The 16,832-nt window shown below is 42.7% G+C and overlaps 1 long non-coding RNA gene and 1 other non-coding gene across 3 annotated transcripts; both read right to left on the bottom strand.

Annotated features, from left to right (window-relative positions):
- Window positions 1–1,533: 1,533 nt before the first annotated feature.
- On the bottom strand, window positions 1,534–16,723 carry LOC102116758 (uncharacterized). 2 transcript variants are annotated; one of them, XR_006690591.3, is made up of 4 exons: window positions 16,432–16,723; window positions 8,225–8,799; window positions 5,113–5,219; window positions 1,534–3,643 (listed from the first exon to the last, which is right to left on the bottom strand). It is a non-coding gene; the product is annotated as an uncharacterized lncRNA (long non-coding RNA). The 2 variants fall into 2 exon arrangements; XR_012420518.1 differs by lacking the exon at window positions 8,225–8,799.
- On the bottom strand, window positions 16,377–16,448 carry TRNAD-GUC (transfer RNA aspartic acid (anticodon GUC)). Its single transcript has one exon. It is a non-coding gene; the product is annotated as a tRNA-Asp (tRNA).
- Window positions 16,724–16,832: the final 109 nt, after the last annotated feature.

The following is a 16,832-nucleotide window of genomic DNA, read 5'->3' as shown; positions in this document are numbered from 1 at the left end:
TGTAAGCATAAGTGAGTGCCTGAGTCAGCTAAGGCTGCCAAAACAAAATATTGTAGACTGGGTGGCTTAAACAACAGATAGTCGTTTCTCACAGTTCTGGAGACTGACAAGTTCAAGTTCAGACTGTGAGAAGATACAGCGTTTGACGTGGCCCCTTTTCCTGGCTTGCAGATGGCCACCTTCTTACTGTATCTTCACATGGCAGAGAGATGAAGTCTCTCTTCTAGTCTCTCTTCTTCTTATAAGGGCACTGAATCCATCCCAAGGGATCTACCCTCATGACCTCATCCAAACCTAATTATCTCTCAGACCTCACTTCCTAATACCCTCACATTTGGGGTTAGAGTTTCAATACATGAATTTGGGGGAGACTTAAACATTTAGTTCATAATATTCTGCTCTTTGTCCCTCTCAAAATTCATATCCCCCTTGCATTTAAAATACATTCACTCCATCTTAACAGTCTCAAAAGTCAACTCATTTCAGCATCAACTTCAAAGTTTAAAGTCTCATCTAAATATCATCTAAATCCAACATGAATGAGACTCAAAATTCACCCTAAAGCAAAATTCCTTTCCAACCGTGAATCTGTGAAACCAGACAAGTTATGTGCTTCCAAAATACAATGATGGAACAGACTCAGGATAGATATTCTTATTCCAAAAGGGAGAAATTGAAAGGTAGAAAGGGTTGACAAGCACCAAGGAAATCCAAAATCTAGAAGGCAAACTTCATTGGGCCTTAAAACTGAAATACAATCCTCTTTGGCTCAAAGAATGCTCTGGGTGTAGGCCAACTGAGGTGGTGATCCTCCCTTCCAGAACCACTGGAAGGTATTACCCCCATCTTTCAGTGGGGTGTCCCTGCTTCTTCAGCTCAGTGTAGCACTACCCCCATGGCTCTCTGTGAGTGCCACACCCACATGACTGCTGAGTAGCAGTCCCACTCTTTGAAACCAAGATGGAGGCAGCCTTGTTCCCAGGGGCCTGTGCACTCTGGGCCTGTGGTGGCAGTAGCAGCCCTGATGATGTCTGAATTGCCTTTGGGATCCTTCCTCTCTTTTCCTGAAGGATATTGCATATTCACAGCCTTACTTCATTCCATCTTGTTTTCTCTTTTCCTTTTAGTCCCAACTGCGGGGACTAAAGCATTATTTCTCCTGGAATAATCCCAACTCTATTTCTGGCTTCTGTTGAGATGGTTGATTAGGTCCATGGTTCATACTCACACTACTCTCCTTATCAGGTGGGTGACCAGCCACACTCTTAATAATATCTTTTCTTTTCTTCTTTTATTTTTAAAAATAGAGATGGGGTCTCACCATGTTGCCCAGGCTGGTCTTGAACTCCTGAGTTCAAGTGATCTGCCTGCCTTGACATCCCAAAGTGCTGGGATTATAGGCATGAGCCACCATGCCTGGCCTAACTCTTCTGAACATGGTTTCTCTTTTTTTTTGGAATAAGGACAGGCTAAGAATTTTCCAAATCTTTAAGTGCCAGTTCTTTTTTGATTAACAATTTCTTCTTCAATTCATTTCTCTCTTCTTAATTTTTACTATCAGTAGCCAAGAGGAACCAAGCTGCTCTTTCAACACTCTGCTTAGAAATGGCCTCAGCCAACTATCCAATTTCATTGCTTGAAAGTTCTTCTGTCCACAAAACACTAGAACATGCAATTCAGTAAGTTCTTTGCCACTTTATAAAAAGGATTTTCTCCATTGTCCAATAACATGTTCCTCATTTCCATCTGAGGCCTCACAGAATAGCCTTTGCCACCTATATTTCTGCTAGTATTCTGTTCATGATTATTTATGCATCCTCAAAGAAAGAAGACGGAAGTTCTTTTTGAGTCCTCACCAGAATCATCTTTAGCAATTTTTTCACAGCAACCTTGGCTTTTTCTAGCATGTATCTCAAAACTCTTTTAGCCTTCACCCATCACCCTGCATCATCACTGCTTCCACATTTTTAGAATTTATTTTAATTAAAAAAGTATATAATGTAATTCAGAAGATCCAAAGATATCCCTTATGCACCATATGGATGTCAATTTCACCATGCAAATTTCACCATGCAAATTCTTCCTCCCTCTGAAATACTTTGACCTTTATTATTATTATTATTTTAATTTGAGATTCAGGAGGTACATGTACAGATTTGTCACATGACTATATTGCATAATGCTGAGGTTTGGGCTTCTGCTGAACTGTCACCCAAATGGTGAACATGAACATAGTACCCAATAGGTAGTTTTTCAGCTCTTTTCCCTCCCTCCTTCCCTTTCCCCTTTTGGAGTCCCCAGTGTCTATTGTTTCTATCTTTATGCCCGTGTGTACCTCATGTTTATTTCCCTCCCACTTATAAGTGAAAACATGCAGTGTTTAATTTTGTTTCTGTGTTAATTCACTTAAGATAATGGCCTCCAGCTGCATCCATGTTGCTGCAAAGGACAGATTTTTTATGACCGTGTAGTATTCCATTGTGTATATGTACCACATTTTCTTTTCCAATCCATTATTGATAGGCACCTAGGTTGATTTCATGTCTTTGCTATTTTTATACATTGGTTATAGCAGCACCCATCCTGGTACCAATTTCTGTCTTAGCTTGAGCTGCCATAGCAAAATAACAGTGAGCAACAAGAAAGATTAGCAGACCTAAGAATTCTCCTACTCCAAGATAAGATGAGTGCATTAAAAAAACAAAACAAAATAATGATGACAAATAAGATCTGACAAAAGGTGCTCCCCATGCAAATCATAATTATAAGATGCTTATTTAAAGTAAGGATTTACATTGACCATTGTTAAGAGTAAACCTTGCCCTCAATGTATTTTGCATCTTGAGATATGATTAATTAGCACATGTAAAGAATTTGCAAACATTTGTTGAGGGTGTGCCCACCTTTTTTGCTGATATTGGTGAACAATAACAAAAATTAGAACCCCCTGTTTTTTATTTCCATGCAAGCCTCACTGCTTCCAGGAAGATGCCCACTGATGTCTCCATTGAGCTCCTGCAGCGTTTGTGACTGGTCCACCTGGATTCCCTTTAATTATTCAGTCTCCCACACTGATCTTTCATGGTTTCATTTTATCGTCCCCATTTTCCCAGTACGTTTGCAAACTTTCCAGGGACAAGTGCGTGTCCCTGCTGTTTACTACCCACAAAAGGTGTGTGATAATTCACCATAAGTGTGTTTATGCCTGCCATGAGCGCCTACTTCCTTTTGGCCTAGAGTTTGGGAGTTCTAGAATTGTTCCTCTCCAAGTGAAGACCAAGGAGTAGAGGATGAGGAGAGGGAGAAGAAAAGGTTGAAAAAAAAATCAAAGAACCTAGAAGGTTTGTTCTGTTAGACTTTGCAAAGAGCAGCAGAAAAAGTCAAATCTATCACAAAATATAACTTGATTTCTGATATTGTATTATTCTAGTTCAATGATTCAATGAAATAAAGAGGAAAACATTTAAGAAGTGAGAGATGAGAAGTTCCGGGAAGCCATGCCCGCTTAGATAAGCAGCACCCTCAGCTTCCATGGTGTGCCTTTTTGTTCTGCCATCTTTCCTTCTTTTGTTCCTTCCTTTCTCCATTCCTGTCTTTTATTACTTCTGAATCTTTTGAGGACCGCTCTGTTGTTTGTACTGAGCTGGGGGCCGCAACAGAGACAACAGAATTGTAAGGTATACCTGGAAGAAACTGCCCCCTCCACTTCTTTGGGAACAGAGTGAGAGAGGTATAAAAAAACAAATACAAACTAACCAGAAGGACAAGAAATATATACAGTCGATTCTCATGATTTGCAGTAACTACATCCTAGAAAGTTACCATAAACATTGCATTAGTGAATGCTGAACCTTTGCTCCCAGGGGAAATACAGTAAGTGGGGGCTCCTGAGAGCCTCTGTTCACATTTTCATCAATCAATCAATACAAAATCTCATTGTACATGTTTTTCTGTTTAAAGACACTTTTGTAATATGTAGTTGATTCGTTAACATTGAAATCGCAGCCAACAGCACTGTAACTCATGCTTGATGCAGCTTATCTAACACACATACTTTCTCCCTAAAGCACATCGTTGCCTTCTTGTGCTTAACCCTAGACAGCACTTCAGCACCCACTTGGCGAACATTTTAAACTGCAAAACCACCAACGAAAAGCACAAAAATGTATAAACAAGTGACACTAGACTGCAAAAAGGACACTTGTTTACAGTATAAGCGCAGAAGCAAGAAGGCAGAGGGTCACTTTGTTTAACCTCAGTTGAGACTGTGTGCCTCTGGAGACTCAAATTTTTCACAGCTCTGAGTGTGTCCAAGAGTGACCACAAAAGCTCTGTAAATATTGATTTTGGGATAACAAATAAATTTTGGCAAGTAGGCAAACTTGTAAACATCAAATCCATGAATAATGAGGATTAACTGCATATATATATATGATATATACATCTACATACATACATAGGTATGTGACATTCATGGTCAAGAAGAATTAATGACCAAATGAGAGAAAAATACACTGGGAATATATCTATGGAGAACGGGGCAGTGAGCAGAAGTGAGAGAAGTAGGTATGGAGGGCCTTCCAGGACTGTGCATTGGTTGGATAGAACTGAGCGGGGTGTAGGGTGTGTGTGAGGAAGAAAGGAGAAGGGGGCTACTTTGGAAGCCAAGGGGAAGCGGCTTGGAAGGGAGGAGGAGGCCAGGTCTCAGAGGTATGCGGAAGTGGTCGGCTGGGTTTAAGAAATCCTGAGACACATGTGCCGGAGAGGGCAGAGGGTGAGTGAACCATGTGAGTCTCTTCCACGGGTTTACTCAACTCCGAATTTCAAATAAAAGAAGCCTTTTGTAAGAAATTACAAAATAATAGTTCCTCAAACATGGATTTGTAGATGAGAAGAACATTTAGGAGGAAAGCATTTTGGGTTGGCCTTTGCTCATGAAAATGTTATTTCCGCGGGCAAATGGGGATAACCTGCTCTGTTGGCAGAGCAAGAGAAGCTGGGCTCAAAGCCAACAAATATGACACAGAAATAGGACTTTTGAAAATGAAACCCTGCAAACTCTTATCAAAACCTGCTTGTGCTTTAAGTCATCAGAACAAAAGGTATAAGTACCTGCTGTGATGAAATGTCACTGCCTACTTAGTGGGAAAAATGGAAGCTGAGCTGGAATCTCTGAGTCAGAAAGAAACAGGTCCAACAAAGCTTGCAATCAGGCTTACCTGGAAAAGAAATGGAAGTGAATGAGAGGAAAATCAAGTATGACCAAGGCCAGCAGTTGTAAAGAACTTTTTCTCGTAACTTGAAAACAGCTTCCCTCCCTACTTCATCTACTTTTAACTCCTACTCAAGCTGGGGTAGGGAGAAGGGTGTTGGATTTGTGTAAACAACTACAGAACCAGGTTGCTGCAATGCAGTGAATGTTTCCGGACTGGTGCAGGGGTCTTAAAGGAAATCTCCTGGCAGGGTACAACTGTCTAAACTTCAAAGCAGCATGTCAAAACCTGGCTACAATCTGTTTACCGAAAGACATGTACTGCTATGGAGCAGCACCATTCGTAATAATAACTCAGAACTGGAAATCACCCACATGTCTATCCATGGTTGAAAGGAATAGTAAATCATAGTATATCCACACATAGAACACTGTACAGCAGTGAGAATGCACAACCTAGATGTACACACAACATTATGGAGAAATCTTGCAAAAGGAATGTTGAGCCAAGGAGCCAGGCATGACAGAATATACTGTATGTGTCTGTTTATGCAAAGGAAAGATAAATAGCCAAACAGGTCAAGGTAATATGCCATTGGAAGTCAGGCAGCAGTTACCCCTAGGAAGCAGGATTTTATAGAGACTGAAAGGGAACTTAAGGGAGGCATCTAGTGCGGTGGTGGTAATGTTCTGTTTCTGATCTGCGTGCTGATTGCACTGGCATGCTCAGTTTATAAAGTTGAGTGAGCTATACACTTATGTGCATTTTTATGAATGCATAGTATGCTTCAATAACAATGTTTTTGAAAGTGTTTACCATTAGTTGGGGGGTGGGCATTCTGTATCGCAAACATACATATTGCCTGGTGGCATCAGAGGACAAGGGCAGGTGCAGAAGGTGGATTTTTCTTTGCCGCAAAGTCAACACAGAGTGAAACACTGAATAAAAGGATGCCTGGAACCTCCTGTGAAATCTCATTTGCTCATTTATACATTTGTTCATTCATACAACAGTCATGTGCTGAGAGGGAGAATATACAGTCAGGATCTTAAAGACACACCATCTAGAAGGGAAGGCTGACAAGTAAACTGACAATGATGCAGTGTGGTAACTTCTTTGTTGAGGATAACACTAGGGTATTAAGAGACTATTGATTTGGGGGTCCAGGGCAGTGGACCCCAAGAGAAGGAGTCCTGACATGTTTGATTAACACTTGAATTGAATTTTCTCCAATGCCCCAAGTATTTCTTGAGCCTCTAAGGCAGTGAGCTCATTTAAAATGCACACAGATCACCTGGGAATCTGGATAAAATGTGGATTCTGATCTAGTAGGTCAGGGCAGGCCTGAGATTTGCATTTTTTTTTTTTTTTGATATGGAGTCTTGCTCTGTTGTCCAGGCTGTAGTGCAGTGGTGTGATCTCAGCTCACTGCAAACTCCACCTCCTGGGTTCAAGCAATTTTCCTGTGTCAGCCTCCCAGGGAGCTGGGATTATAGTTGCATGCCATGCCTCAGACTCAGCCTTCCAAGTAGCTGGGATTGCAGGTATGCACACCACGATGCCCAGCTAATTTTTGTATTTTTAGTAGAGATGGGGTTTCACCCTGTTGGTCAGGCTGGTCTCGAACTCCTGACCTCAAGTGAGGCCGCCCACCACGGCCTTCCATAGTGTTGGGATTACAGGCGTGAGCCACTGCCTCGGGCCAAGATCTGCATTTCCGATGAGGCTTCTAGGAGGCGCAGACGCTGCTGCTCTTCAAACACACTTTATGAGGCCTAAGAGAGAAGGCCATGCTATGGTGGGCACTGTCTGGCTCCAACTCAGGACAGCTTGACAGCCTATTTGGTTCAGGCCAGTCCCTCCCAAGGACACAAACAGAGAAATAAAAGACAGAACTGTGTGGGAGGAGACATGGGTGGCTGGGGAGGCTTTCCAGACTGTCTGTGGTCAACCATGGGGTGGGGTGGGGTGCCAGAAAGGGATCTGGGAGGAGACCACTTACGCTATTTTACAAAATTTGCAGAACTTTTTCTCGTGCTTCTTTCATTTTGGCTTTTCCAACTGCCCAAACCTTGTTTTGTTTTGTTTTGTTTTTGAGATGGAGTCTTGCTCTGTTACCAGGCTGTAGTGCAGTGGTGCGATTTCGGCTCACTACAATCTCTGCCTCCTAGGTTCAGGCGATTCTCCTGCCTTAGCCTCCCAAATAGCTGGAACTACAGGTGCATGCCACCAAGGCTGGCTAATTTTTATATTTTTAGTAGCGATGGGTTTTCACCATATTGGCCAACATGGTTTCAATCTCCTGACCTGGTGATCTGCCCACCTTGGCCTCCCAAAGTGCTGGGATTACAGGTATGAGCTGCCACGCCCTGTCCCAAACCTTTTCTTGACAAGCACAACAGACTGGAGATGTGACAACAAATATAGAATTCGCGTGCATGGCTGCACAAGGAAGGAGAAATTTCACAGAGGATGGAGAAACTGGTCAGGATTGCCTCAACTATGTTGTAAGGTGAACATTAAAAAGGTGGCTGAAATAATTCCTTCTATTTGTTTACACACCGAAGGGAGGAAGAGAAGGGTGTCATATGTACCTTTTTCTCTTAGCGATGGAGATTCTACTAGACTCTAGCCCAGACTGGAGGGTGGGGGGCAGAGTCCTGAAGGGGAGGAGGAGAACCCTGCCAAGGTTGTGGGAAGAGTGGGAGCGGGAAGGGCATGCAGGCTCAAGGAAGGGCAAGAGAGTGCAGAGAGCTTAAACACCTTGATTCAGCATGGCTGACGCAGGGTGTGTCCAGCCACTCAAGTGGAAGCTGCAGAGCCCCACAGGGCCAGTGGTAGACACTATGTAGTCCACAGGAAGTCAGCAAAGGCTGCTTTTGTTTGTGGTTGGGGACTCCAGTGACCTTTATTTTTTTCATATCAATAAATAACCTTTTGACTGAGAAATATATTCACATTAAAATTCAAAAGGCTTACAAGATTATTCAGTTGAAATATCTACCTCTCACCTCAGATCCTTGGCCTTCCTTCTCTGTCCACACAGGCAAACAATACCATGAGTTTCTTGAGCATCCCTCCAGAAGTATTTTATGAAGATATGAACAAATTTTTAGAATAAATTCTCTTCCCCCTTTCTACACAAAACAGTGAGTCATCCATAGTCAGAATTTCATCAGGCTTCCTGACCACACCGCTCCTTTATTTTTCCAGATATCATTTGTCATCCAAGACACGGACTTCCTTGGTTTTCCTTCTTCATCGAGGCCATTCCTTTCCAGTCTCCAGTCTCCAAAAAGAGACACATGGCTAGTGTCTCTTTTTCTCCCTGTGCCATCCACATGCTGAACTCCCAAATGTGTATCTCCAACCCAGTTCCAGCTTTTCTTCTGGACTCATATGTCCAACTGCCTACTCGGCAACTCCCCTCGAGTCACAGACACTTCAGATTGAATATGTGAAAGATTGACAGTTGGGCACAGTGGCTCACACCTGTAATCCCACCACTTTGGGAGGCTGAGGCAGGAGGATGGTTTGAAGCCAGGACCTCATGACCAGCTTGGGTAACATAGCAAGACCGCTGTCTCTAAATAAATAAGTAAATAAAATTAGGGAAAAAAAAATGACTGGACTCCTGAATTTACCCTCCCCCACTCCAGTCTGCTTCTCCCACGATCTCTCCTTCTCAGCTAATCCTACTACATTTTCCTGGTTTATCAGGTCAAAAGTCTTGGCATTATCCTTGACTCTGTGCTTTCCCTCATACTCCATATCTAAACTGCCAAGAAATCCTAGTAGGTCTGCCTTCAAAATTTATGCTGAATTTGATCATTTCTTACTAATGCTACTGCTGACTCCTGTGTCCAAGCCACCATCATCTCTCACCTGAGAATTGCTCTCCCAGCTCCTACTTTTGTTCGCTCTCCAGTCTGTTTTCCTATAATAATTACCAATACAACTTTCTCAATGGAAAAGACCTACATGTTTGCCTTTTAAAGCAACAAGGGAAGAGGGCAAGAGGATGCATGGGAGTTTATTTTCTCTCCTCCTGTGTACACCTCCTCTAATCTGTCTCCCATGCTGCCACAGAGCAATCTTTCTAAAAGACAAGTACCGACCATGCATATTCTGGTTAAGAGTTGTCGACTTCCTGCAGCCTTAAAGGTAAGTTCCAAGCTCCTTCCCAAGGCATGTGAGGTTCTTTCAAGTCCTCACATGCCTTCCCCTTCAATTCACCTCCCGGGTCTACCCGACATGTTCTCACTTTGCCAACTACTGCAGGTTGCCAGTCAGGGAATTTTCCAGGCAGAATGTGGAGAAAGCAAAGAGGAGCAACATATTTCTGGAGAAATAACACATAAGGAAAGACGTGGAGTTGTGAGGTAGGCTGACGTGAAGGTACAGTCCTGTAACCGGTTACAGGAATAGTGACTTTTATTTTTTTCCTAAGGAGAAGGCCTGGAGATTATCACCAGACCAACTCAAAATGACAAAGTTTTCCAGAGCTTATATACCTTCTAAGCTATACGTCTACATGGAAGCGTGCATTCATCAAAAGACATAAATGATTAACTTCTTTTTGTCTGTGACTAAGGTCTGAGTCTTGAAGACCTTTCTGTGGAGCGTCAGTAAATTTACTTAATCTAAATGTGTGCAGATGCTGGGGTGATTACCCTGATCTTGTCTCCTGCTAAATCAGGGAGGTTTAGGGAGTTCCTTCAGACTCCCAATGAACTTGTTTAACCATGCTTTAAGGTTCAGGAAAGGCCTGGGCACAACTCTTGGTGGGCTTTTGTTACATCCCAGCCTTTGTATGGGGCACCGGCTTTTAATGTCGAACTTAACCACTTGGTCAGCACTGAAACAGTTGTTATGGAGGCCTGCATTAATGAGACCTGGCCTGCCACACCAGGCTGAGATGGGCACACTTCTTGAGCTCAGGAGCTCGAGACCAGCCTGGGCAACATGGCAAAACCCTGTCTCTACAAAATTGTATATATATATATATATATATATATACATGCAAAAATTAGCTGGGTGTGGTGGCTTGTGCCTGTGGTCCCAGCTACTCAGGAGGCTCAGGTGGAGGATCACTTGCACGCCCAGGAGACAGAGGTGGCGATGATCTGAGATCATGCCACTGCACTTCAGCCTGGGTGACAGAGCAAGACCTGGTCAAAAAAAAAAAAAAAAAAAAAAACCAAAGAAAAAAAAAAAGAAAAACAAAAAGAAATGTTTGATTTAAAACTGGGGGTTTATACTACTTTGGAGATAATAAACTGAATGATTTAACTTAGTGTAAAGGGGGATACACATTTCTTTTTTTGTTTTTTTTTTAATTGACATAAAAAAGGTACGTATTTATGGGGTATAGTGTGATGTTTTGATGCGTGCAGAGGATACACAATTCTGCAAAAAGGAGGCAAGAGGCAGAGTTTAATCAGGAGCTAGCTAGACCACATAAGCAGGCAGAGCAAAGGGAGAAAGCCATTCTGTTTAAATGGCAACATGGTCTCGAAGAGCACCCAAGTGTGGAGTCCAGAAGTAGTGCTGCAGTCTTCCATGTCATTTTTCAGAAAATTAGGATTCTCAACTCTTACAAACATCAAATGCCAAAATAACAACAAAAAAGTGAACTTACACAAGAAATGAGACTCATCTTTCATTTTAATATAATTTCAGATTTAAAAAATCATAAAAGCATACAAATATAATAGTATTATAATATACTGTGAATAACTGGTTATTTAAAAAAGTTTGCCAAAGCTTTCCTGAAAAAACAAAAGCCCACATTCATCTTTTAATCCCTTGGATTTTACGCCAAAAATTCTAGTATTTGAAAATGGGCCTTAAATCAAAAAGGTAGATAATATCAACCGGCAATGTTAGTAAGACCTTGAAGGATTTTCAGCAGGGGAGTGAGATGATTACGTTAGAAAGAATGCTCTAGCAGATAACACAAGCAAGAAGGAAGAAAGATCTGTCCACGATAATGTGGTGGAAAACCAACAGATAAGGGCAAGTATCTGGGGCAAAACTGATAAACTCACCCAACTGAGACCAGGAGTCTTGGGAAAGATTGAGTTCCCTGTAGAGGACAGAAAACCCAAGATAACACTGTCTTAAACAAAGTAGATATTTCTTTCTTTCTCAAAGATAAGAAATTCAGAGCAGTTCACATGGGGGTTCCATGATCCCCAGAGACCTGGCTATTTCCAGCTCATGGCTCCTTCTACTTTGCTCCTCCACCACTCTCAGCACACAGCTCCAACCTCATGATACAACATGGTAGTTAGAGCTCTAGCCATCAATGTATCTTATCTACCTTCCAGGAAAAGAATAGAGAAAAGGCTAAAAAGAAAAATAAAGTTACTGTTAAGGACACTTCTCAGGAGTTGTAATTGACAATTCCACTTACATCCCATTGGGCAGAACTTAATGACATGGTCTAACTGCAAAGAAGGGAAAGATCTACTTCCATGTGGCCATGTGTCCAGCTAAACATGGAAGGTTTTACTACTAAGGATGAAAAGATATATAGGTATTAGAAGACAACTAATGATCTTTGTCACACCAGATGTATAACCTGGAGAGGAAAGAAGAAAGACAGATTACTGAGAAGTGTGTGAGGGCACTGCATTAACCTGTAGGATTTTGTACCTTCAGAATTGTTCTCTTCCAAACACATCTCTACTTCTGGCCCCATGCCTTGATTCCTGCTAAGTCCATCTGAAAATCTGCCCACCTCCCACTCCCCATACTCAATCCTACCATTTTTCCTATTAATATTCTGCTCATCCTTCAAATCCCATCTCAAATGCTATGTCAATCATGACGTTATTCTTGACCTTCCCCAAAGGGATAGAACTTGTCCCTCTAGAATTTCATGTATAGTTTTCCTTGGGCCTTAGTCTCCTCTTAACACCATGTTGTCTTAGGTCATTAGTATAGCTGGGTACTAGAGTATAAATTATCCAAGAGGTAAGACAGAGCCTTCCCCAATTATTTTCTAGGTAGCACAATGTAGTAGAATGCATTTAATAAATATCTGCAAATTACACTGACTATTTCAAGAAAGGAAAGGTATATGTAAAGGAAGGGGAGAAAACAATGTAAAGTCTTTTTGCCCTTTTAAGGGAAGCATTTGTGCAACAATTGAAATTCCCCGTAAATGCATTTCAAAACATATGATCTTTGCTAATGTTGCCATTCCTTTTTAGAGGCCTAATTTGGTGTGACTTGTTTTGCTGTACAAACCATGGTTGCTTCTCATTTCCCAGGCTGTCTTAAAAGCTCTTGCTAACACAACAAGGAAAAGTAACATTAAAGTGGTTAAAATAGACAAAATAAAAGCCAACTGCAATAATCATATTAGCTAACATGTAACAAATGCCCAATCTGTGCCAATCACAATGCCAAGCAGTTCCCATACTTTATCTCATTTCATCTTTTCAACAACTCCATGGGCCACAGGTTCCTAAATTATCCTGAGGGGATTGAGGGATTAAGTAACATTTCCAGGTGAACAACAGGGCTGGAATTCTTCCTGTTCATATGGCTCTATAAATATAGGTATTATTTCTTTTCATAATATTTTATATAGATTATCTTTTCATCTTTAAGTCTCCTTTGGTAACTAGACCCTGATATTACTCTTCTTTTATTATTGTTATTACTATTATTTGTAGAGACAGGGATTCACCACATTGCCCAGGCTGAACTTGAACTCCTGGGCTCAAGCAATCTGCTTGCCTCAGCTTCCCAAAGTGCTGGGATTACAGGTGTGGGTCACTGTGCCCAGCCTTACCCTTCTTTTATAGATGCAGTGGAAAGCTTCATTTTTTGAAGCATTCTCAATTTCCCATTGGAGATCAATAATACTCCAATTGCTTGTAAACTGCGAATTTTGTACATTCTATATTTGGGGTGAGTGGCATCTCACAAAACAATTCCTACTATGTATTTATTATTTGATGAATATATTAATGGAGGAATTTATTTGTGGTTGTCTGTGGATATTTTCATTTAAACACAAGTGGCATAAACTCTGTGGGTTCCTGGTAATCAATGATAGAAGATGATAATGATGTTCTTATTAAAACAAACTACCCTTTCTCCATACTAGATAAAGAAGATGATTTGATTGTGTATTATTTGAATAAATGAATTCTATGGCATCTATTGTATTTGTCACCCTAGATTTGGTGACCTCAAAAAATGTTTGTGGCTCTGCGTGGTGGCTTACACCTGTAATCCCAGCACTTTGGGAGGCCAAGGCAGGTGGATCCCTTGAGCCCAGAAATTTGAGACCAGCCTGGGCAACGTGGCAAAACCCCGTCTCTACAAAAAATATAAAACTAGCCAGGCGTGGTGGCAGGTGCCTGTAGTCCCACCTACTTGGGAGGCTGAGGCACGAGAATTGCTTGAGTCCAGGAGGTTGAATGTGCAGTTAGCCGTGATCACGCCACTGTATCCAGCCTGGGCAACAGGACAAAATCTTGCCCAAAAAACCCAAAATGCAAATGTTGATCACAAATTCTTACATCCTGTGAATTAGGACCTATGCAGGTGTAAGGTATTAGAATTCATAGTTTGGGATGTTTTTGTTTTATTTTGTTTTGCTTTAGCTTGCAGAGGCCAATACAAGGATATCCAGAAATACTGCAGTTTATTTTGTTGTTGTTGTTGTTGTTGTTGTTGCTGGAGCCAAATTTCATCAGTTTTGATAGAGAATTGAGCCATACCAGCATCCTCAATCCAGCAACTATCCCTCACACCTCTGAAATTTTTACTTTCGTCTTCTTCTCTACCTTTTTGCCTCTGAGTCGATCCTTCTGCAGAAACTTTCCTCTTCTCCAGAAGCTCTTTCACCTCTATATCTAAACATGTTAAAATTTCTCTTGCCCTAAAAAGCAAAAATTTAAAAAATACTTTCTTGGCCGGGCGCGGTGGCTCACGCCTGTAATCCCAGCACTTTGGGAGGCCCAGGTGGGCAGATCACAGGTGAGGAGATCGAGACCATCCCGGCTAACACAGTGAAACCCCGTCTGTACTAAAAATACAAAAAAATTAGCCAGGCATGGTGGCAGGCACCTGTAGTCCTAGCTACTCGAGAGGCTGAGGCAGGAGAATGGTGTGAACTTGGGAGGTAGAGCTTGCAGTGAGCCGAGATTGCGCCACTGCACTTCAGCCTGGGCGACAGGGTGAGACTGTCTCAAAAAAAAAAAAAAAAGCTGGCCGGGCGCGGTGGCTCAAGCCTGTAATCCCAGCACTTTGGGAGGCCGAGACGGGCGGATCACGAGGTCAGGAGATCGAGACCAGCCTGGCTAACACGGTGAAACCCCGTCTCTACTAAAAAATACAAAAAACTAGCCGGGCGCGGTGGTGGGCGCCTGTAGTCCCAACTACTCGGGAGGCTGAGGCAGGAGAATGGTGTGAACCCGGGAGGCGGAGCTTGCAGTGAGCTGAGATCCGGCCACTGCACTCCAGCCTGGGCGGCAGAGCGAGACTCCGTCTCAAAAAAAAAAAAAAAAAAAAAAAGCTTTTTCAATGCTGCATTCCTCTCTAGCTGCCCCTTTATCTTCCCTTCTCACATTGGCCAAGCAACTTGACAGTGGTTTATGCTCCACCTCCCTCTTCTCTTCATTGCTCAATCCACTACTCTCTGGCTTCCATCTTCAACCAAATCACAACAGTCAACAAAACCACCACCTTCCCCACTCTCACCCCACTGCCAAATCTAGAGAATTTTCACTTCTCACTTCGGTGGTCCTCTGGACTGCATCTGGTATTGATGGCTGGCTCCTCCTGGTTTATTTCATAAGTTTCTCTTCCTCTAGCCCTTAAAAAAAAAAATTCTGGTGTTCTCTCACCTTCCAACCTGTTTTCATTACCCTTATCTTTACACACTCTTCTTGGGTTGAGCTTACCCACTGTCATAATTTGATCCACCACGTTTTGTGACGTGGTCATGTCTACCTGACACTTCCCCAGAGCTATGGACTTAAATATCCAAGTGACTCATGGACATCTCCGCTTCAACTCTCATAGGTTCTCAAATTTCATCTGTCCAACGTTGAATTTAGCGTCTTCCCCTTAAATCTGTCTGATTTAGTTTGAATATATGTCCCTACCAAATCTCATGTTGAATTATAATCTCCAGTGTTGGAGGTGGGGCCTGGTGGGAGGTGTTTGGGTCACAGGGGCAGATCCCTCATGGCCTGGTGCTGTCCTCGCCACAGTGTCTTGTAGGATCTGATTGTTTAAGAGCGTGGCACTGGACCCCCAATCTCTTGCTCCTGCTCTGGCCATGTAGAGGCCTGCTCCTTCTTTACCTTCTGCCATGATTGTAAGCTTCCTGAGACCTACCCAGAAAAATACTGGAGCTATGCTTCTTGTACAGCCTGCATAACTGTAAGCCAATTAAACCTCTTTTCTTATAAATTGCCCAGTCTCAGGTATTTATAGCAATGGAAGTACAGCCTAACATACTGTCCTCTTCCTATAGACTACTACCTCTGGTTAATGACTAGCCAGCCACTGAAGCCGAAAGACTGGGCCCCCTTAGTCGCCTCTCAATCTGTGAATCCACTTACCTAAGTATTCCTACCATTCATTCCTTCCTCTCTATCCTAACTTACTACTTACCTATGTCAGGCTCCCAGCATCTTCTGATTGAGCCATTTTAATAGTTTCCTAAATCTCCTGCTAATGGTTTTGATACCACATTTTACGACATGAGTCTAACCATGCGTTATCAGTCCCCTGCTGAAAACTCTTCAATGGGTCCCCCACTAATGCATCCAGGATTAAAAGGCCACCTGTTTAAGGTCCTTCGAAACCTAGCCTCTTCCAATTTTTCCAGTTTTAATTTTGAGGCCCCACCCTAAAGGCAAGGCATCCTTCAATCCTCCTTCACCTGCCACAAGGGCCCCAGAGCTGAGCTAGATGTCCCAGCTCTGCACTCCCATTGCGGCCAGTGTATAACTTTTATAGAAATTCATTAGTTTCTAAGATGGGAATGTTGGCTTTCTCCGTTTGAGAGCTGCAGGGTCTAGGGATGTACATAATAAACATTCAAACTGACAAAACAACCGTTTAAACCTTGAATTGCTTGAAACATGTTTAAACCTTGAATTGCTAAAACAAAAACAACTCTCATGCCTCCCCGTCGGGGAATCGAACCCCGGTCTCCCGCGTGACAGGCGGGGATACTCACCACTATACTAACGAGGAACTGCACAAAAGACTCTCTTCTGATAGGCCTTTTCTACGTTTTTGCTCCGCCCGGCCCTCGCTGCACGCACCCACCGATGACCTGATTTTCTTATGTTTGCCACCACAACTTCCACAGAGGTTGAACGAAGCCAAAATGGTAGTGTTCTGTTTTATCTCCCCCTCCACTTCTCATCATTTCCCTCAGGCCACCCTTCTTCTAACTGTCCGGACTCCCCTGCTCTTCTTCCCCAGCTCCAGCAGCACTCTCGGTCCCCCTCAACACCCCTAACACACACGCTCCCAGGTAGCCAAGCGCCCGCTTCCGCGCGGCACCATGGAACTTGTAGTTCCTTCACTCACCCCCCCCAACGCTCGGCTGACGTTAAGAAACTTCCTTTCCCG

This window comes from Macaca fascicularis, chromosome 11 (assembly GCF_037993035.2).
Source record: "Macaca fascicularis isolate 582-1 chromosome 11, T2T-MFA8v1.1".
NCBI lineage: Eukaryota > Metazoa > Chordata > Mammalia > Primates > Cercopithecidae > Macaca > Macaca fascicularis.
Note: the sequence above shows the minus strand (reverse complement) of the source record. Positions and strands in the feature narration are given on the sequence as shown.